At 51.6% G+C, this 23397-nt stretch overlaps 1 protein-coding gene across 1 annotated transcript in view; it reads right to left on the bottom strand.

Annotated features, from left to right (window-relative positions):
• Nucleotides 1–23397, bottom strand: part of ADARB2 (adenosine deaminase RNA specific B2 (inactive)) — a 375765-nt gene that overhangs the window by 82109 nt on the left and 270259 nt on the right. The window lies entirely within an intron of this gene.

A 23397-nucleotide genomic window follows, 5' to 3' on the forward strand; every position in this document is an offset into this window, starting at 1 on the left:
ATGCCACCCTAGGAAATCATTATGGAATTCTTAGCGGCGTATTTCCTGCCACTGAAGTGTGTGCCAACAGCTTTGGTAAGTACCATCAGATAACAACTTTTTCTCTTAATGGACTTTGCTTTTCAGACACTTTTTAGTTTTAGAGCAATATTGAGTGGAATATACAGAGATTTCACGTTCACCCCTGTGCCCACACATGCAAGCCTCCCCCACTGTCAGCGTCCCCAGAGATGGTGCATTTGTCATAATCAGTGACCCCACACGGACACGTCACCACCACCCAGAGGCCATTTATGCTAGGGTCACTCTTGGTGTTGTGCATTCTGTGGGCTTGGACAGATACATAATGACATGTGTCCGCCATGGTGGTGTCACACAGAGTTGCTTCACTGCCCTAAACCCCCTGTGCTCTACCATCCAACCCCCTCCTCCTCCCTAAGCTCTGGCAACCCCTGATCTTTCACTGTCTTCAGTTTTGCCTTTGCAAGAATATCATAAAGTTGAGACCACACCGTATGCAGCCATTTCAGATTGGCGTCCTTCACTTAGTGATATGCTTTTAAGTTTCCTCCATGTCTCTTCATGGCTTGATAGCTTGTTTCATTTTAGTGCTGAATAGTATTCCATCGTCTGGATGGAGCACAGTTATTTATCCATCATTTACTGGAGGACATCTTGGATGCCTCCAAGTTTGGGCAATTATGGGTAAAGCTGCTGGAAACATCTGTGTGCAGGTCACCGTGTAGACGTAAGCTCTCAGCTCCTTTGGGTGAGCACCAGGGAGCGCGATCGCTGGATTGTGTGGTACGGGGATGTTTCGTTTTGTAGGAAGCCAGCAAACCGTCCTCCAGGGTGGCTGCCCTGGTCTGCGTGCCCACCAGCAGTGGGCGAGCTTCCCTGTGGCTTGTGCTGGTGTCAGACCTGGATTTGGGCCTCTGGTAGGCATGCAGTGGTGTCTCCTTGTCTTAATTTGCACTTCCAGGTAACTAATACCTGACCGTCCAGTTTACTTTTGTGGGTGATCAGCAAGTCGGGAGACTCTAACCACAGATCACCTCTTTTTATTTTTCTCTTTTGAAAGGACAGGATAGAGAGCATGGGATGCATATTCTTCTCCAGCTTTTTATTTTCTTGGCTGCAAAAGAGTCAGGTCCATGACTGAGATTTCCTACGGGGAAAACAAAACGGGTAATACTTCTATACAATTGGGTTTTTAGACTGGACGACATCCATCGCCTCCCCCACAGTAAACACTATAATTTGCACCTGAGGGAATGATGTTTTGAGTTGCTTCTGGGAAGTTCAGGACTCTGTCCTCACACGGTGAACAATAGACATTGACTGTCACTTTGAAGCTACTGAGCAATGAATTTGATTAAAAACAAAATGGCGCCATTGCCCAAAGGCTGTGAGGTTGATTTCAGCTCATCCTGACCATTCAGTCTTATTTTTGCTTTTCAACTGCCCCCCTCTGTGCAGGTTATGGTCTTGGCCATCACAAACCACACCTCCTTGACTGGGTGTTCACTGGTGGTGATCCCTGCATTGCACATGGCATGTTTCGAGGACCAGGGTCTGCTCCTGGGACAGGGATTCTGCAGGGCTGGTCTGTTAGACTCTTAGGGGTGGTCCTGGGGGCTTCAGTGGTACATTTAGCTGCAAGTAGTAGTGATGCTCTTTTGTTTTTGACTTAGATTTAAAATTTGAAAAGTTTTGTGAAATGTACCAGGACCAATGACTCTCATTCCAACAGCAGGAATTTCAATAAAATTGCATATTATACATTTTTTACTTTTTTTTTTTTTTTTTGCTAAGTGTTTGCATTCACAGTTCCGGGGGTGGCAAGGTGGGTTGAACACCTTCAGTCCCAGTCTCCAGGCAGCCCACGTCCCAGGAGTCAGCCTAGACTTTGGGCGGTTAAGGAGGTTTTTGTCTGCGGTGGAATCTGCTTTCCTATCAAAGCACCAGACCCTCTTTCTCATTTGCCGTTCTCATGGCGCTCCTGCTTTGATTATGACATTTGTCTGTGCTCCTTCCGCCGCTACCTTCTGCAGATACGGACTTGCTCCTGCCGGTCCGATGATAGATGCTTCATTCCACCTGGGATTTCCAGCTGCGGCTCCTTCTGTCCTCTTCATACTCATTTAATTTCTGTTTCTGTTCTTGTCTTAACTCAGTGTGTCCCCTTGATGAGTTTCTACCCTTCGTTCTCCATTTTCACTTGGTTCCTTGCTTTCAGAGAACCCTCTGTAGCTCGCTGTTGCTTTGGTTGTGCATCCCGCACACGCTCGCTGGGGGCCGGCGTGGGGCCAGGGATCCTCCAGGGACTGGGAACATATAGAAATGAGAGTGATTTCTGATTTCTGATACCCTGCGAGGAGACGCGTGCCTGGAGGCTAATGCTCCCCCTTCCATGAGCGTGGCCTCGGCAGGGTGTTGTCTGCAGCAGATGGTAGACCGTTCTGATAAACTACAGACACCTGAGAACCAGTGCGGAAAGGCCTTCCTGTCTGTGTGTGCATACACGGGAGGAAGGAAAAGAGGAGCAAGAGAGGAGAACCAGGCTGGCTCCTCTCCCAGCCCTCATGCCCCAAAATAAGAGGATCTGCTGCCGAGTTAACTTAGTCACCTAGGTGGCCGGTGTTACCGAGGCTGCTGTGTGCCGGGTCAGCTCTGCATCGGGTGTCACGTGGTGCTGGGGACGGATGGGGCTGCTCCGCCCGGCTCAGGACCATGTCTCTGGGCGTCTCCCAGGGGCGCTGGGCTGTGCGGGCCCACCCCCTCGCCCCAGCCACAGCCTGACTCCGCAGGACGTCAGGGAAGGAGGAGACACTGTTATGAAGAGGAGGAGGAAGAGCTTTTAGGCACTTGATTAAAAAAGATTGAGGTTAAAGGCTGAATGTGGAACCATATGAAACTGGCCATAGTTTGACTTATGAGCATGGCAATCATTTCAACAAGTGCTCTGAAGTCTATGTGGATCTCAGTGACTCAGGTGAGGTCTAACTGGTCTGTCAACCCTGTAGACTTGGCCATGAGAGAGCGCGAAGGCAAGTCCCGCCCCAGCATGGAGGCCGTACAAAGAGTGACCGTGGGCCCAAACGTCTGCACAGAGTCTGCACTTGGCCTTTACCGTCTTGTGGCTGTGAGCAGGTTCGAGGCCTGTCCGGGTCGACTTCTGGAAAGAGACGCAGGGGGATGGCTTGGGAGTGGAGAGCGTGTGGACCAGGACCTCCAGCCGGCTCTCCCAGCTCCAACCCTGCTGGCTGGGCACTGCTGTTGCCCACACTCCAGAGATTCTGCCCGGCCGTGAGCACAGGGTGGGGTGAGCTGCTCCCGGGAAGCACGTTTGCTCTGTAGCGAGGGTTCCCGCGTCCGCCGCACAGCTGCCCTTGGACGCTGAGACACACTGGCCGAGTGCGGATGGGGGACTGCTTGTGCACGCTCCGGAGGCCAGCCCGAACCAGAGGCACAAGGCTGCTTGCATGGCCCGGGCGCACGTGGGAGCCGCATGGATGTTGTGACGTCCCAGCCCTGAGGTCCGGTGGGAGCGGAAGGCGGATGTCCCACCACGGGCCCCGCAGTGTGAGGCAGACGCTCTTCTGTAGGGACCTGCTGGTCCTGGTCCAGTGCCTGCCCCGCCCGCTGACAGCCCCGTCCTCCACTCCCAGGATAGTCCCTGCCTGAAATGATGGAAGCGAAGTTAAATGAATTTCTCTCTGGAGCCAATGGGCCGGATCTTAAGCCTTCCTGAGAACCGAAGTGTAATTTAAGAAACTGGAAGAAATTATTGAGTTGGTGTCCTAATCCCCCGAGAGTCTCTGTGCTCACTCCACTGAGCAGCCTAATCCCTGCCGGTGCCTCGACCCCGGGTGGAATCCTTAATTACCAGAATCTCATTTCTGCTTCGGAGGCTACCTGAGTAGCATCTGTTGCTCAAATAAACTCAGGTTTATTTATTTATTTATTTATTTATTTATTTATTTATTTAATACTTAATAAAGTATTAAAATCAATAATTCAACTTGGAGGTGAAATGGAACAGAAAAATAACTTTGCAGTCTGCCCGCCAGATTCCTGGGTAGTTGGATCTAGCAGACGCTCTGACCTCTGCTCTCTGCTGTGTCCTCCCTGGTGGCGTCCGCAGGGATGAGGGGGGCGTTTCGGCATCGGCACTTCCTGGAAACAAGTACAGCGCAAGAACTTCCAGGAGTGAGGCCCAGGCCCCGGGAGATGTGCTGGCCGCTGTTCCTTCAGGGTCAGGGGCCACCTCCGGGGTGGGAGGGTCACCTCCGGGTTGGGGGCCACCTCTGGGGGTGTCACTTCCGGGTCAGGGGTCACTTCTAGGTTTGTGTCACTTCTGGGCGGGGTCACCTCTGGGTCAGGGGCCACCTCTGGGGGCATCACTTCTGGGTCAGGGGCCACCTCCAGGTCGGTGTCACTTCTGGGTGGGGTCACCTCTGGGTCGGGGTCACCTCCACGGGGGTCACCTCCAGGTCCGGGGCCATCCCCGGGTCGGGGGCCATCTCTGGGTGGGGGCACTGCAGGTCCAGGAACTTCCCATCTCTGTTTCCATCTCGATCACATGTCTGAGCTCATCTGAAAGCCCACCGACTCCAGGATGTCTCCCTGGATTACCTGTTTCTGTAGCGGTAATGAAAAGCTCCGAGGTTGATCAGTTGCTTATTGTTTTGTGCAGCTCTGTGACGGGCACATTACCACCTCCACTCACCTCATCGTCCCGGAGACCGGGGGTCAGGCACTGCCCCTCTCTCGTTTGCAGAGGGGAGGAGGACAGGGTGGGTGCATGCCCTCCCCGACTTGGCCCCATCTGCTTCTTTTCCTTCTTTTCTCTGTGGAGGGAGGGCAGTCGGGCCCGCGCATGTGGGGCCACACCAGCCTGGAGAGGGGGCTGTGTTTGTCCGACCTGGGTTTGTGTGTGGGGTGCAGAACGTGGCGGGGGCGCCCCATCATGAAGCACCAGGACGGGACCTGACGCTCAGCAGATGGGTTGCCCCCACTCCTGAGAGCGTGGGTCGGTGGCAGCGACAGGTGCCCCCATACCCGGCAAAGCACCAGTGTTTCCAGCAGGAACGGTCATGGTTCCAGTCACTGCTCTCTGGGAAAACAAACGGGGGGCAAGCTGTGGTCTGCTGGACTGCGGGGCCTCCCTCGGTCCGGGGAGGAGGGCGAGGCAGCCTCGGCTGCACAGGCCCAACTTCCGCTTTGCACCAAGAATGTCTGGTCATGTAACTTCGTTTGTGAGCCCGCAGCTGTTCCAGGAGGCCCGAGGCTGCTGGTGCTGCCTCCCTGCCCATCTCTCGGGCTCACTGTGGTGCTGGAGACCCTGGCTCGTCTTGGGCTAACTGGTAACGTTGCTGGAGTCTGCGAGTCTGGGAGGCAGTCATTTGGAACGTTGTGCGGGGTGATGAAGGGGCAAGGGCAGCCTGCGCAGCCCACCCGCATGATGGTGAGGGACTGGGGCGCTGGTGACCCGGGGTTCCCGCTGCGGTGAGCCTGATGCTCCAGAGCTCCACACGGGGCCCCGCCGTGCTCCTCACAGGAATCACACCCCGACCGCCCACCCCCACCTGTCCAAACACCCTCCTCAGCAGAGCGCCCCTCCTTTCCAGCAACTGCACCCCAGGACACAGGAGGGGAACCCAGAGGGAGCCCCGCTTCAGGATGCAGGTTCCCCCAGCTGGGCCTGGTGGGCGATGGGCTCGCATCGTCGCCCGGCTGCACGGCCGAGCCCTTCCTGCCCTCCTTCCTCGTCCCCCTGCGCCTCCGGGGCCCCTTCCCCACTCTGCCCACACCCTCCTGCCTTCAGCCCGTGTCTAGTGGGGCCTGCAAACACCGCCATGCCAATGTGCAGAGTTTAGGGTGCCCTCATGTGATCTGAGGTTCCCGAGACATGGAGTCTGTCCACTTCACCTGCTGAGACCGGCCTCCCTCGAAGGCATTTGCAAACAGACAGAAGTGCTAACGAAGGGAATTCCTTCCAGGTATTGGAAGGTTTCAGGGTTTCTCCAGGAAAAACCAAACCAACCCTTAGGTGGCTCTGTCCCTGGACAGCTCTGCTGTTGTGGGGGCCAGACTCAATGTTATGGGGCTCTTTTGCTCCTTGGATATTTCACTGCTGCTACAGAATTTCCTAGAACGGAGTTCACCCCTGTCAGGTGGATGAGGGGAAGGACGTGGGGCGGGGCTGGCCCTGGCTCTGTGGATGGCTGAGCCGTCAGCCCAGAGCACGGCCACCCTCCCTGTGAGAAAGCCTGCGGAGCAGTCCTCCCCCTGTCCCCCCGCCCCATCTCCTCTCCCTCACCAGCCGCAGGGGCCGCTCTCTCGTGGGCACGTCTGGGGGGCTGTGGGAGCTCTGAGCCTTGGAGTCCACGGGCACCGGTGAAGCAGCAGGCGTGGAGGGAGGAGGCCCAGCCCGCACGTGGCTTCCCGAGGTTTGCATGTTCACGGACTGAGGCTCTGGGCGCACGGCTCAGCGAGCACCACGCGCCTGCTGCCCTGTTGGCATGGCTCACGTTCCCGAAGCCCCCCAGCAAGCCGTACATCATGGAATATTGATATGGTTCCACCAGACTTCCGCACCTGACATTTGATTTATAGCTTTAGGTGTTCTTTTTAATTCTAAACAGTCAATGGAGGATCAAAGGAAATGTCATATTTGCAGCGTTCAAGCCCAGTGACAGCTCAGCCACCAGAAGGGGGAGGCGGCCCAAGGTGGCTTCCACCAGCAGGCTCTCCCCTGCCCGCCATTGTGGGGTTCAGAGCAACCAGAGCTCAGGCCTGATGCCCCTCCTCTGCGCCCCGAATATTTATCACATTACAGAGCAACCTCCAGAATACTGCCTTCATTTAAGCTTTTCACGTCCCAATGATTTTTTATTATTTCCATCGACCAAAATAAATGAAGAAATGTTTTAGACTACACTTGAAAGCATGTAAAAATCAATAACTGGATTTTAAAAGATTTAAAACGTCTTGAATACATTCATTTTCAAATATTTTCCTCTGATCTTTAAATAGCTTTTCTTGGAGCATAACGTTTTTTTGAAAAGTCAAATATGGAGCATTAAGGGTATAATTACCATTTTAATTATAACTCAATCATCCTATCTGCTTTGCATAGAAATTAAAGCTTTTATGTCAGGATTTGGGGCACTCACAAATGTTCAGGAGCAATTAATGTTAAAAGTTTGATTTTTTTCAAAACCAGGATGAACTTTACAGTTCTTAATTTCATCTTGCTCAGATTGGAAGACGCGGATGCTCCCACTTGTCACTTATTGCTAAAGTAAATCCCTTTCCACTTGTGAGTTGGTTTGGTGTCCAAGGATGCACAATGGCTGAGGCTCGGCTCTGCCGCTGGGCTCGGGACCCAGCAGGAGTGACAGCCCTTTGCCCCGTGCCCTCATGTGTGAGATGGGCCACAGCCCCCTTGTCTATGGGACTGCTGGGTGTGCGTGGGGTGTGGGAGGCATGGGGATCCACGGCCTGTGTCTGCCTTAGGCTTGTAGGAGCCCCTCTTTGCTACAGGATCTAAAATAGTCCCAACCACTCAGAGGTGTGGATTTTCCTGCCCCCCAAACGGTAGTACCCTTAAGCCCTTTATATTCAAGAGGCAGGGACTGTTTTTATTAAATAGCAAACCGGTACTGATCCTGGTGACGTTCCGCCCCACCTAAGTCAGCAATACCAGCTGCACCTCCACTAGACTTCCTGGCATTTAGCTCTGAAAAGGAAATGTTAATGATAGATTTCCCATCATTTTGCTGCAAATGAGTGATGTGCTCTGCTTCTGGCTCCTGAGGCCCAGGTGGCAGGTGTGTGCGTGTGCACGTGTGCGTAGATATGTACGTGTCCGCATGTGTGTATGTGCATGCACGTGCACGTCTGCACGCACATGTGCATTCGTGTAGCTGCTCGTGTGTGTGCATGCACGCACGCACATGTGTGTGCTTGCCTGTGTGCAAATGCAGCCTCGCCATTTTTCTCCCGGTTTAGCCCCCTGTCTAGGACCTGGCCCATTTCCTCCTGGGCTGCCAGTATTCAGTCTGGAAAGAAAATCACATTTATGGGTATTTCCGAAACAAAATGAAATGCTCCCATTTCTAGAACGTCTGTGGAAGCGCCTGTCTCCTTTTTACTTTTCATTTTAGCCTATTTTGTGGTTTGTGTGTATCTCCCTTGTGCTTACATCTTACTTTTCTGCTTTATTAGGAAAAATGGCGACAGAGGCAGGCAGACATGACTCTACGGTAATGGCTATACCTGGGGCGCGGCCGCGCTCCCTGAGACTTAATCACTGAGTATCACTCACACGGGCACATCAGCCTAACATGATTGTGGACCGTCACGTGATCATGCAGAGGCAGCCGGCTTCCTAATGATCGCGTGGCCTAGATTTTCCCAGCACAGTGGGGATTTCATGTACTTTTATTATTTCCAGGGAAGGAATAAGTTTTAAAAATCTCAGTAAATATGACTTAGGGTTTAATGGCTCTGGAAGGCTTTCCATATAAATAAGTTCACCCCTTGGAAGACATCCCTTTCTTGGGCACCACCTTCAGATTTGGGGGCAGTATCGAAGATTGCAGGGCCTTTGGGTAAGTTGAGTCCCAAAGTGTGGCTGAGTGTTTCTGGCAGCCCCTCCCTGGTCTCGGTGGTTACACGGGTGGTGGGGCACAGGCAGGACTGGGGTTCTGGGGAGAAAGGGCCCGTTAGTACCCCCATTCCCGCCCGGCCCCAGGCTACTCCAGTCCTGGCCACACTGTGGTAAGGGTCCCATCACTCCGAGGTCCTCAGTGCCTGTGAGTGCGGGCTCCTGCTGACGCCCATCCACGGGCACGTGAATACTAGGAGAGGGCCCCACCCCATCCGGATGGGTTTGGAACGTCTGCCGCTGATAAATCCACATTCTGCCCACCTGGGCAGTTTGAGGTGGTGGAGAATATACTATAATTTTGTTAGACAAAGTAAAATGCATGTTGCTTCCCAGTGTTTGTTATTACATGAGTTTCATAGGAACAGGACAAAGAACAGAAAACAAAACCCATTCACAGAGAATGTGCCAATCACAGTAACCACGGGCTGGTGGAGGACAGGACTGGCCTGTGGCGGCACGACGGGTCCATCTCCCCATGACCCACACCTGCAGGGAGTTCCTCTTTAATTCAAATACTGATTACTCTTCTTGAGCTGGTCTCGGGGAGTGACGTCGGAAAGGGACTCGTCTGCCAGAGACCGGAAACACCAGGTATGTATGCCCCTCCCAGTTTGGGAACTTAGCAGAGGGGGCTACTCATCACTTACTGATCTATCCGCTCAAATGGAACATTTCTCTGTATCAGAACCCGTCCATTGTATCGGGGGCCATGGGGTGGGGCGGCGAGGTCTCAAGGGGATGGCCACACTCACAGCCTCTGTGTGGACGAGAACTCAGTGCGTGAGTTCCCGTCATGTTGAACTTGGAAAGAGTCAAGTTTCTGGCCAGTGGGCAGCTGGCTTTTCCCCTTTGAGGAGCGCTGGGGTTCGCACTCCTGTTTCCTGCTCAGCCGTGGTGCCCCACGCTTGTCCTCACCCCTGCACGTCGTGGTCCATCTGGGCGGGGGCGGGGGGAAGGCGCTGTGTGCTTGGATTCCTGGCTGGTTCGGGGGCAGCCGTCCTGTCTTCTCCCTCCCTGTATCAGTGGCTTCCTTTGGGTGGATTCCCACACTGGAATCCCTGTGGCTTGTCTGCCACAGTTGACGGCCGTGCTGGGCTTGTGGCGTCCTCACTGCAGTGGGCACTGGGCTCTCCCAGGCTCTGCGTCCTGTCAGCCTCTGGCCTGAGCCTCCCGACCACCCCCACCAGAGTGGAAACCGCGTACTGATCTGGTTTCTCCTCGCAAGTGTGGGGCACCACCAGTATTTCGCGTGGCTCCAGCGTCCAGAACATGCTACCCGCAGAGATGGCCGCACAGCTGTGTGTGACGCAGCCAAGTGGGCTCCCGAGAGGACCTGGCTTTCAAAAGAGAGAAGGGAGTGATTTGTGCAGGTAAGTCAGTCGGACCGAGGGCCCGTGACGTCATGCAGGGGTTGTTTTGACTTCGGGCCAGTTTGCCCAGAGGAGGAGGGGGCGAGGGCTGCGTCCCGGGAGCTCCCCGGCGAAGGCAGAGTGCCCTCTCCCAGGCCGAGGAAAACGGCCAGCCCAGGCAGAACGGCCAGTGTCTGCAGAGAGGGAGTTCCTCCGTCACTTTGGGGTTGACTTTATAACTGTCATTCCTCCAGATAAGACGAGGTTTGCTGACAGGCTGCTGGGTCCTACAAATTCATTCATTTTCCATAATGGGGGAGATGATAAAGTGGCACCACGAAATCAGACACAGATGATAAAGCCATTCCCCAAGGAAAAAACATCAGAACGCAGAAGTGCTGGTGGGCAGATGATAAAATGCCTGTTTCCTGGTTTTCAGGCCCTCGGATGAAACATTTCAGAGAGTAGGCAGACTGCATGGGGCGTGTGGTGTTGCAAATATAGATGGAGCTGAGCCCTGTGTCAGCCCAGGGTCGTTGGGGTTGGTTCTTCAGTGGGAGCGTCGTTTGCTGTTCGGTGACCGAATTACACCACAGCATGTAAACTCCCTACCCCCCAGACAACAGGTTTCACTCTGACTTCCCTCTGTCAGACGGACGTATCACATGGCTCTAGTTAAAAACCAAGACAAGTCATTTGGAACCGAAACCCATCCCATTGGCTGTTTACGGGCCTCCCTGTGTGACAGCGCTCGTGTGAGCCTCCCCCCCTACCCGGGCCTCCTTGGCAGGGGCAGGGTCCAAATCCTTCCTGCCTCGTCCTGCTGTGGGCGAGCCCAGGGCAGTCGTCCTGATTCCAGAGACTGTACCCCAATCTGCACTGCTTGGGAAAGTCCCGCTCAGTTAGCAAAGGCCAGCAAGCACCCGCCATTCTCAGAGGCAGGATGACGCGATCTCTCGGTACGCTCCTTCTGACCAAAGATATGGTGCTCTGTTCTCGGGACAGTGGCCCAGCTACCAAGGCCTCCATCCGGAGCTGAAAACAGGGCAGGGAGCAGCTCTCGAGGAAGTGGGCCAGGGGTGTGTCACGGACCCCACCTTCCCACTGTGGGAGCGGCTGTGGGGCCGGGAGCACAGAGCAGGGGCAGCCCCTGGGGGGTGAGTGGCGCGATGAGAGCCCAAAGTGGGAATGGACTCGCCCTGCTCTGTTTTCCCCGCGGTCCTCTCTTCAGAGCAACCCAAGCTTTGGGCTCAGGAGACACAGATTGGTCCCTGGTGATATTTCTAAATAACTCAGCGCCAGGGAAAAGTGCAGGTCTCAACATTCCTTGCTATGTCCTTAATGAAAGTCCCTGAAGCTTGGTGAGAGGCAATGGGAGAGCTGGAAATCATTAAGGATGGGCCATAAACTTGATTTCCTGCTTAGGGTGCTAAATCTCACTTTCTGCTGGTGGAAAGAACTCAATCCCATTTGATAAAATCTTTGGTAGGCACCGTCCATTGTGGAAACTTGTCTTTTTCAAAAAGCTCAGAGCTGTGTAGGGTTCAGCACCAGGGGGATGGTAGTCTGAATCCAATTTCTGTCTCCGTCTTCTTATACTTTTTCCAATTCTTTGGGCTGCAGAGTACTTGAGTTGGTTTTCTCACTGCCTACTACTCGAGTTCTTGGTTCAGGGAACGGAATGATTAGTTTGGGTGAGGAGCTGCAGTGAGGGACGGTGAGGACAGAGTGCACAGTGTGTCTACTAGGCTGATCTTGAGGTGGGGACAGAAGCATTAAAAAGCACCAGCCAAGGATATTTAAAACATCTGGCCATTTGGGACCGTTTACTGAAGGAAAAACAGGAAACAGTCAAACAGATCATAATAGCCACTGACAGCCTGGCGCCCAGCAACGTCTAGGGAGTCAGTCCTCCCAGGCGCCAGGCCGTGGTGAGGTGTGTGCGTCTTCCCAGCTAATGGGATTCCTGCACTTTTACACCATTTGCTTGGAAGGCGTGGTTGGTGAATCCAGTGCCTCTCAGAGCATAGTTAGAATACGGAAAGCCATCAAAGTTAAAACAGTAGGTGTGCAAACACTAAGAAATTCTAATCTTGAAAAATGCAATGCCAGTGAGTTGGACCCTTTCCATTTGGCAAACTTACCCATTTTGGTGTCTTGATGATGAAGTTAAAAATGCAGAGAAGAATAAATCACCTTCTTGAGTTAAAAATATACTTTTAGGGTCTTCTGACATAAAAGGCTAAATGGATATCAGTTCGTAATTCATCAATGACTGTGATTGAAGAAATGGTCTGGGTGGTTGGTCGGTGTCCTCATGCAGAAACACCAAAGCTATCCAGAAGCCCCCAAGTGCCAACCTGGGAGGGGTCCAAATGGAATTATTATTTGAAAGTTTTGGTGACGTTGGTGAACTAAGGGTGATGGAGTGACTGTGACCCACAATTACGAGGACCCTAGCTCTAGTTCCATCTCAGCCACTGTTTTTAGTGGCCTGGGTGGGGGGTGACCTCACTGGATCCCACACCTGCAGACTAGCTGTTCATACCATAGCAGCAGCAGAGGAGGAGGACAATAGGGATGAGAAAAAGGACAAAAGGACAGAAAGAATATTAATCCTTGCCCCAAAGAACTTTGTTGAGCCCACATTTCTGCTAATATCGGTGCAGGCGGGTGCATGCCCTCTGCTGCCCAGAGCACACAGGTGCAGGGGCCCCGCAGAATGAGGAGCTCATCCTTGACATCACGGAGGGACATCACAGAATGACATCACAGAGCGACATCATGGAGTGATATCACGAGCGACATCATGGAGTGACATGAGTGACATCAAGGAGAGACATCACAGAGTGACATCATGGAGTGACATTATGAGTGACATCCCAGAGTGACATCACGAGTGACATCACAGAGGGACATCACGAGCGACATCACAGAGGGACATCACGGAGCGCTGCAGCAGCTGGAGGGGGCAGTCGCCTGGGCCGGGAGGGGACTGTGAAGGGCGATGATGAAGTATTTGGAGGCTGATGGGCGACAGAGGCGGCAGGGCTGGAATTGTGGTTCCAGCAGGGGAGCAGTACCTGCAGGGGCAGAGCCCGGCTTCAGAGCCAGGGGAGCCCCTCGGGGCGTGGCTCCGGAGGGGGCCGATTCCTGATGCCCGGTTCAGAGGCGGTGCTCTGGTCACGCCAGGCCTGGCCTCGATGCTGTGGTGGAGGCACTGAAGGATTCTGAGCAGGTGAGAAATATGCCCAAGTGTGAGCTTCAGAGAGATCGCTGGGGCAGCTTTGCGGAGCAAGCAGGGTTTGCTGGGAGAACGGAGGGAACCCACAGCAGGTGCAGCTAGGTCCTCTGGGTCCCTGAGCTAGTGAGAAGTAGGATCACACGTGCGCCACTGCTTCTCTGGGGCGAAACGTGGGAGCCCCGGGATTAGCTGGTGGCGGAGAGCAGCCCGGGGGATCGGCAGGGGGCAGCAGGCTGGTGACACGGGGCAGAGCTGCTCCTGGACCAGCCTCGCAGGACGGTTCCAAACAAGGGTGGACACGTGGAGCTCAGAAGCAGTACTGTACACCGGCGGACACCCCATTGTTTTGCCGCCTCTGGCGGTCAGCGGGGATGGACGGGGCAGCCCGTGCTCAAGCGCTAGCTTGGAGGACGCCACGCAAAGGGCAGCTCTCGGAGGCAAGCCCGCTCGGTGTTTCTCATTGTTCCTGAACAGGTCAAGCTATGGCATATTCCAGGGGTCTGATTCACGTCGTAGTTTGCAGATGTTCCCGGAACAGGGCAGGGCTCCCCCGGCTTGCGGATGAAGTGGAGGGGATGCCCTGCTGCCTTCCTGTGTCAGACTTGCCCTGTAGAGCTCTGGCACGTAAACCTCTGACTTCTTGACGCTTATGACGGAGCTGCTCAGGAGAAAGGCGGCTCCAGAAGTTTGTCAGTGTGCTGATCTATGATCCATCGAGCTCAGACCCGCCACTCTGCTTCAGCACGGAGTTCACACTGCAGCGTGTGCAGCCCTGGCAGCCGTGCAGATAACGAGTTTAACACCACGCTGCAGGGTCGCATTTCAGCACGGCAGAGAGCTGCGTGGGAGCCGCCTCATTTCTGCACCTGCTGCCCGTTGAGATGTAAAGCTTGTCAGACTATTTATTTCTAAATGTAAATACAGGCATTGACGGTCATGAAAATGTGAATAAAATAAGAAAAACCTCTGCTATTAGATGTGTGCCAGTGACTCTTAAGAGTTTAAATAATTAAATCTATTAAAGTGTATTGTTTGTTCAGAATCTTTCAGACTGGAAACAGGAGGCCCTGGCATTTCAAGAGGTTCAAGCAGGTGTCCATGCGGGGAGGGAGGGGCCCGGGCTGGGCGCAGCCTTCCCAGCGTGCTGGGATCTTATATCCAGGTTTCCAGGTTGTCTGCCCATCACTCTCCAACGCACACCTCTCATCTCCCTTCTGCTCATGGTTCTGCCCCATCAGCTCTCACCCGAACTTTGCTGCCCTGCACAGTCTCTTTGGGAGCTGAGGATGCTTGTGGACAGCTGCCTCGATCTCGTTTTGACTGCTCTCCGAAACACTGTGTCTTTGCCCCATTTAAGATCCACGTATGGTGGCCTCTCAGCCAGGCGCTGGCCCCAGATTCCGCGTGTCACGGACCAACCTGGGTACTTGAAGTGTTCCGGTGTGGTGGGGCAGGCTCAGTCAGGGGCCGGTTGTCTGTCTGCCGCTGCCTGCTGGGAATGCTCCGGAATGGGTGCCAGTGGCTCAGGGTTGTAGGCCTAGGGAAGCCGTGTGGAAGAAATGATCTGTTGTCTTCAGCTTTTCCTGATCATACATGGACATCACTAGAGGTTTTCTCAGACCGAAGTGACACATTCAATGGTCTTTTCCCTTGAGTGGTACTTTACTATCTTTGTATGTCCTTAAAAGTAGGGTATAGCTGGATTATCGGAGTTTTATGCATGTTCTTTTGCATCTGAGGATGGAATAGGGACTTCTTCAGCAAGGAGGGATGAGCCGGGGTTGACTGAGCCGCACGCTCACTTGGTGCCCCCTCGCGCATCAGAACGGGGGCTGTGATGTGTAGCGTGAGGCAGACCTTCCTGGCGTGGGCTGGTCATGGCCACGGGCTTGGCGATGCCATGTTGGAGGCCTGGGGTCTCCTGTCTAAAGTAGCTTTGAGTGTCCATTCTGCATACCAGCTCATTTACAGATGGTACAAAGTGCTCTATTAATGTAATTTGTAAAATATACACAAAAATAGAGATTAAAAAGCAAGGAGACATGTTCCGTGGACGAGGGACAGAAGAGAACCCCCTTAACCTGGGAAACAACTATGAAAATCCAGGGCTCCCATCACACTCAACAGTGAGAGGCCGAGTGCTTGTACCCTACCATCAGGAATGAGACCAGCGTGCCCGTTTGTACCACTGCTATCCAGCATTATCCTGGAGGTTCTAGCTGAGGTTATAAAGCCATTGCAAGAAAACCCAGGAGCCCGTCCATCCTCATGACTTTGGTGGGCAGTGATCTCTTAGCCATGACACCAAAAGCACAGGTCACAGAAGGAAAAATGGATCATTTGGGCTTCGTCAAATTTAAAGACTTCCATGCTTCAAAGGACGTCATCAAGAAAGTGCAAAGACAACCCTCGGAATGGGAGAAAATATTTGCAAGTCTTATGTCTGATAAAGGGACTAGTAGCCAGAATACATAAAGGAATCTTGTAATTCAGAAAATAAAAGACCCAAATAAAAACAGTCCAAGAATCTGAACAGGTATTTCTCCGAAGAAGACGTACCCATAGCAAGTGACTCATTAAGAGATGCTCAAGATCATGCGTCATCAGGGAAATGCAAGTCCAAACTACATGGAGATACCATTTCACACCGATTAGGGTGGCTAAGATACAGAGGACAGATACCAACGGTGTTGGCAAGGATTTGGGGAAGCTGGAGCCCCCATTCATTTCCAGTGGGACTGTAAGTGATGCAGCCATTTGGGAAGAGAGATTGGAAATTTCTCAAAATGTTAAGTACATTTAGAAACAGCGCTTCCCCTGCTAGGTGTATACCCAAGAGAAGTGAAAATGCACGTCCACACAAAAATGTGTATGCCAATGTTCATAGCAGCAGCATTCATAATGCCCAAAAGTGGAAACCACCCAAATGTTGGATGGATCCACAGACGAATGGATAAAGACAATGTGGTACATCCATAAAATCAAGTGTTATTTGGCTATAAAAATGAATGGACAACTGAGACATTCTAGATCACTGATGGACCTTGAATAAAATATGCTAAGTGAAAGAAGCCAGACCCGAAATGTTGCAAGGTGTATGATTCCATTTATGTGAAATGTGCAGAATAAGCCAGTCCTTAGAGTCAGAACGTAGATCTGTGGTTGCCAGGGGCTGGGGGAGGGGAGAACGCTAATAGGGTTTTTTTGGGGGTGGTGAAACTGTTCTAAAATTAGATGGTGGTAATGGTTTGCACAACCCTGTGAATATACGAAAAACCACTGGATCACACATGCTGAAAGGAAGAATTTACGGTATCTGATTTAGCCCAATAAAATTGGTATAAAGATAATGAGACTAAAATACAGAGTAATAAAAGGTCTAGATTTTCTTCTTTTACCCCGATGCACCATCTACATGCGCCACGCTTTGGAGACTTTAACACACTATGCTCATCGCTTACGGACCTGTCCATTTGCAGTGATCCAGCAGGCTATCAGGTGTGTTTGGAAATCTCCGGCACCCGGGGTATGGTGGGCAGTGCGGAAGGCTTTCAGAAAAGCCACTCTTGAAACGGTGAGGCTACCGCACTTGGATGTGATGGGGTTGGTCTGACTCAGAATGCCACCTACTGTACCCCCCACCGGCATCCGTGTGACCCTCAGGGCGATGAAGCCAGGTGTTGAAATCCTAGATCTGCAAACAGGACAGACTGGGGATGCTTGTTGACCAGCCCCGGTTTCTCCTGCTGTTTTGGGGGCATCTAATAGATGATGATACTTTTGCTGATGAATGAAAAATATTGCAACAAAGAATGGCATGTTTTTGATATTTTGACAGAAGAATTCTCAGGACTCCAAGACCATACAAGTGTTTACCGCTGAGAGCAGAGGATAGAAATGGAGAGAACTTCCCTCCCCTTCTTCTGCATGTTTTTGTAATTTTGGTTTTTTGGTGATATCTGGTTAATTAATTCAGACAGGATACATCAGTTTGAGGGAAAAACCTCAAAACTTTCAAATGATTTGACTAAATTGACTAGTTGTAAGTAAAAATAATTTATCTAGGTACACTGGGGAGCACAGTTACTCTTGCCCTTCCTCTAGATTTTAGGTTACCCAGAATTTGCCTTGTCTCCTTCCCTGTCCTTAACAAACACAAAAGAAGGCCAGATATGGAGCAGCAGATCGTGTTGGCCAAAGCAGAGCCATTGGCGGGGAGCCTCGTCTCAGGCTGGCCCGTTTTCTGGGTCCGGGGCCCCATGTGCACTATCGATTGCCAACGCCAAGTGCAAGTGACCATCGCAGAGCAGGGTCCCCGAGCTCTCTTCAAGCAAGGAAGTACTTGATCCGTTTCTCACTCAGTTGCCAAGCTCATTAGAAGTGTCCTGGAGTTAGCTGAATTTACTCGATTTTTACTAGCTTTCCCCTTGGTTTTGATTAACTTTGGTGCTGTAATTGCTTACTTTGGAGTTGTCCTATGTTACACGGTACTTAGGCGGCTAGCGTTGTGTTGTGGGGAAGGATGAGGTCCAAGAAAGGGCACTTCACCATGGTCCTGCGGGGTCGGTACCCCTCCTCACCAGTCTTACCAAGCGGTGAATAGGCAGTGCGCCCAAAGTCACGCAGACGGTACTGAGTCCAGTCTTGACCAAGGGCCCCCCCGCCTCTCCGCACAGTGCTGCTGAGCCCGAGCCATGCTGAGGGTGCTTTTGATGTCAGCGGGTCATTATCCTTACACCGGCCTAGTTTTTCTCATCACATGAGTACACAATTCTAGTAATAGGCAGAGAGTGTGTATGTGTGTGTGTGTGTAACAGAGAAAGGGCACCGAGGAAAACAAACGTGTGCAGAGGCAGGAGGACGCTGGTGTTGGGGCAGCAGGTGATGCCTGGGGAAGGGTGGGGGCAGCCCACCAGCCAAAGCCCAGAAAGTCTCATCGAGTAAGATGAGAAAGGCTCACGGCCCTGCACAGGCGGGGCCGCTGCTGTGGGACTGGTGGGAAGACCCGCCGTCGGGCCCGCTCACGCCCCAGCCGCACTCCACCTGATGTGCCCCTCATGCACCCGCAGGGCCCCGGCCACGGCTGAACCCCAAACACGATCCCCGCTCCCTCTGTACCTAACTTGGTCAGTAAAAGCCTCTCAAAGACGGACACCGAGCACTCCAGGGGTGTTTTCCCAAGTGCAGGTAAACCTCATCGTGGGAATGTTTATAAATCAGACGAAGCATAACGAAGTCATTTCTGTGCAGCCTGTCACCTCTGGGAAGGCTGGGAGCCGTGACGCAAGGCAGGCCTGCTGCCTGGTCCCCTCCCCCACATCCTCCGTGGAGCAGGACACATTTTGGAGGAAGAGGGCCGCGTGTGCCATGGAGCAGGTGTTCAGTGGATATCCAGCAAGTGGATTAATTATCAGTTTTGTATTAATTAATTAGTGAATGACATGACGTATGAGAGAGATCAGCCCCTCTTTCGGGTCAAATACATTCGAAAATATGACCGGTGTTAGGTGCCGTGGGCAGTAACCCCTGCAGCTGTCACACGTGAGCCTCGCGGGTCAGTTGCTCTGTGCTTCTGAAAGAGAAATACGCTTCAGCGGAGTAAGAGTATTTGTGTGTGCGTGTGTACACGCACACGCTCTTTATGTAGATATGCGTACATTTATTGTTATTCACATCTATCTATCCAGCTACTTTGATATTCTTTTATTAAGATTTACAACCTTAATAGATGAATCTTTAAGATTTCAAGGTGGATTATTTTCTGCGATTTTGCAGCTTTCCTTTTATAAGGAAAGTTGTTTCGCAAAGCCAAACACGTTTGTATAGAATTAAAATTAGCTTCGTATTTTACTGATTGGTTTTCCACAACTTCTTTGTGCAGGTCCTGTGCGTACGATGTGCTCTCGTAACAAAAAGTCTTTATTTTGTGGGATCTGAGTTAGCCCTCTCTCCTCAGCTTTTACCGGACGTTTAACACATCTCTACAACAGCTCAGTAAAACATATCATCATTATTTGTTTTCATTTCAGACCTTTCCCTGAGTTCAATTCTGAAATTTTAGCATGACTAAGAATCATTTGGGTACTTGTTGAAAACGCAGCCCAAGATATTCTCATTTGGCAAGTCTAGGCTAAGTGCCCAGTATCTGCATTCTAAGATGTGACACCCAGGCAGATGTTATGCCGGGAATACTGGACCACAATTTGGGGAACCCACTGACCAGCTCTGAGCAATTCTCAAGAGGGAGTTCTTTATCCTATTCACCTCTGTGTATTCCTAGCACCTGGCACATCACCTGAGTCAGAGTATGCTCATTAAATACTTGTAAAATGGGTGAATGGATGGATGGATGGTTGGATGGACAGACGGATGGATGGATAGATAGATGGATACATAGATGAATGGATGGATGCATAGATGGGTGCATAGATGGATGGATGGATGGGTGGGTGGATGTACAGATGGATGGATGGATGCATAGATGGATGGATGCATGGATGGATGGACAGGATGGATGGATGGCTGGCTGGCTGGATACGTGGAAACCAGTCACTTTGCAAGTAGGCTTGACAGTTTAAAAGCCATCAATTGAGCTATGAACAAACTTTGGCAATCATTTATGTCTTTTCTAAACCTTAAGGAACATTTTGATGCGTCTTAAATAAGAATAAATAAGTCCTTGCCTAAATAGGATATACTCTTTCACTTTTTTTTTCTGATTTTAAAAGTCATCAAAGCAAAATTTGCACATCCTGATTATCTCATTGTTTTTGCAACTAGCTCATTGCTTTGTTTATTCTATTTAGTGCATACAAGTCAGAGATATGTTTGCATCACAAACAAACTGCCTTCCAAGTGCCTTAACACTGAATTTGGATTTGAATAGTACTAAATGGGTCTTCACATTTGGCTGTTGTGGTTAATATGACCATTCATAGCATGTTTCCATATATCTTCATGACAAATGTAAACATAATTAACTCTAATTCAAGAGTAATTTCGTTGTAAAATCTAGTGATTTCTGAACGTGTCCCCCATTTTAAGAAACTCCAATATGCAAACATTCAAATTTGTGTGGAATGCATATAAATTTAGCACCAATTCATTTCAAAATTGTTCTTTGCTTTACCACAGGACTCAGGGCAGGAGGCTTTCCAACAGTGGGAGTCTATAAAACATTTTCAATGCTACTCACTTTGCAATAATCTGACATAGCCCGTATGGAATGCAGTAGCACCTCCTTTAAGGCAATTATCTCATTATTGTGTGATTCTTGTGTCTGTCTGTCACGCTCACTGTGACTTTCCTAGTGAATTTCATCATGTTTATCCTCAGTTCATCAGTGTCTTAAATACTTCGTGCCTAACTAATGCTCTAAGCATCTAAAGGACGTTTTTCAGATTCTCGCACACCTGAATACATTGTGGGAGCCCCCTCGATATTTATTAAACGAATACCCTTGCTGTAGGGAGGCAGATAATTCTAGATATGATGTAGGAGTCCTGCGTGGCCGAGGAAGGGAAATGAAGGGTTTGAAGGCTCCTTGGAAGTTCCTTCTTGTTATAAAATAAGAATGACCTTTGCAACTCCATTTAGGTTCAGCTCCTTGTGAGTTATGAGGTGTTCCTCACGGAAAAGACATTTCCTGTACCCTGCTTACCCTCCGAAGACCACAGAAATTCTCTGTAGAAAAAAATTACACCTTCTCAGCCCGCCGAGGGTTTCCTGTGTCAGGTGAAGTTTATTACTGTCCTTAGTGCGAGGAGGAATTACTCTCGGGGTGGTTCAGCTCATTACCTCCACTCTTCCTCTGCCGTTCTCAGTGGTCGTGGCCTTTGTGGTGGCTGTTGAGCCTCCGTCCGTCTGCTCCCGTCTCCCGCAGTGGAAACAGCACGTAGCCTGGTGGCGCGGATCCACTCGGGACACCAGAAACCAGCAGGCAGGAGGTCATGGAACGGGCGATTTTAGCATGAACTCAGAGAGATTTGTTGGTGAGCTTTATACGTAACCACGAGTCGACTTCTACAAAGTCAGTCAGTTATCAGTTGAGATAGATGAGGTAGGTCCATATCGCGCATGCATCCAAGTACCTCATGCAGGGGTGTTCGGATGTGTACTTCTCTCCAAATCAAATTCCAGTACTTGACCCAATAGCCACATGTTGGGATCCAGACGCCACTGCAAACTAATGGCACAGCTACGTCAAGCATGGTGAAAGAGCAGCTAGATTTTGGCTCCCACGACAGGTGAGCTAGGGGCTGGCTTGATTTTCCAGGTGTTTAAGCATGTGGTCCGTCTGGTTTCTTTGAACTGGTCAGTTTAGGTGATGCTGTCGAACTGTGTGCATGTTTGCCGTCCACCCCTCCCTCCTCCCCGTCCCTCTCCTTGCCTCCTCACCCCTATCGAGGGGTGCAGCGGGCAGTCAGAATGAGATCTGACACCGATTCTGTGGTCTGGGTTCCGATCGTCTATACAATTTTACCACATTGATTTCATCGTGTTTCATTCCCGTTTTGAGTGCCAGAAGAAGTTAGGGAGTGCGTCATGAATCTCTCAAGGTAACTGGTCGGACCGTAGAGGGGGGAACCTATTCACAAGGCTGGGCACGCTGAGTCTGCTTCCAGGCAGCAGTCCCCTGCAGCCTGCTCTGGGTCTGGGGCCGGCGCTGGCCTTGTCTCGACCTTGAACGTTGCTGCAGAGTTGCACAGCCTCGTGTCCTGAAACACAGCACCTGTTTTAAATGAGACACAGCCGTGGAAGCCAGAGTCCACAGGGAGGAAGCCAGAGGAGGACCACAGTTTCCAAACCCCACGGGCATCTCCTGAAAACAGGATGGCCATTCACACGGGTGACTGTCACTCCAGCTGATGAGGATGCTGTCGAACCCCCGACCCAAGCGCGGTCTGCACATTTCAGCTCGTTCACCTGAGAGTCCGCCGGTCTTGGGCTGCCCCCTCACTGCTTCTGCTCCCCGATAACTGCACTGCAGAAAGACTTCATTTTTTTAAATCAATCTTTCCCCATTTCCAGATTCATTTTCAGATTCATGTTAAAGAAAATGTTCACTTTAACCTCCCTTCTAAACCCTGCTATAGGGAAAATATTGAAACAAGAAAATCATGTCCAACTAGTGGTCTGAGATCTTGTGTAGAACGGTGTGGAGTTTTAACTTGCATGGATTTTCCACTTAGGACGGCCTCCCAGGACCATGGCTCCTCCAGGAGAGCCAGCCGCAGTCCAAGCCCCTAGGACGGCTCCCTGAGACCCCAGCCCCAGTGGACAGAGAGACAGAGGGGCAGGGAACCTCTGGCTGAAGGAAGACAGAGCCGCCTTCCTCTCTTCTCTGCCAGCGAGTTGGTTCCAGGCTCTAAAAAGGGAGTGCTGGGCGGGTCCTCCGCTCCTTTGCAGGAGCCTGGGCTATGGCGTCACCTGCTCGTTCATCCCGGTGCCCACTCCGTCCCAGCTCACGTGTGCATCGCAATCACCAGCAGCCTCTGCAGGGGCCCAGATTCTGGATTCGAAGCACTGTTTTCCTCTTGGGATCCCTCCGGTTCTCGGTTCCCTGGCTCCTAGCCATCCGGCTGTGGCCCTCCCTGGCGGCATAATCGTACACCCAGCCCACAGCGGCCTTCCTTCAGGGCCAACCCCGAGCCCCAGAGAACAAGGGGATCGAGTTGGGGTCTGCAGTATTGCAACAATGCATTCACAGTGGCGCGGATCTGCCTGCATCTCCTGCTGGCTGGACTCTCAGGAGAGCGGCATCCTCCCGGCGCCGGCCCTCCCAGCGGTTTCATGTGGGGGGTCCATCAGAGCCTTCCACTAATTCATTTAGCAGTTTGTAAAGATTCTCCACCAATCTCCGGCCTGTATCTTTGCTGTTTTTCTTTCCTGATGCCTTCAGCCTGTACCCATTTGCTTTGATTACAAAAGGGGTTAAAAGCAGACAGACAAAGCAAAAAATACCAGCCAGTGCAGGGCACAGTGGATTTGTGCCAAACTTTGGATAGTTTCCAAGTCAGTACTTCCATTAAGTAGGGGAGCTTCTCCAGCGCCGAAACGTTGAACAGTTACCCTTGGCGGAGATTGTCCTGGTCCCGCGGAGACAGAGGCGTCCGTCTGTGACG

Source organism: Leptonychotes weddellii, chromosome 5 (genome assembly GCF_054177405.1).
Source record: "Leptonychotes weddellii isolate Sample4059 chromosome 5, ASM5417740v2, whole genome shotgun sequence".
Classification (NCBI taxonomy): domain Eukaryota; kingdom Metazoa; phylum Chordata; class Mammalia; order Carnivora; family Phocidae; genus Leptonychotes; species Leptonychotes weddellii.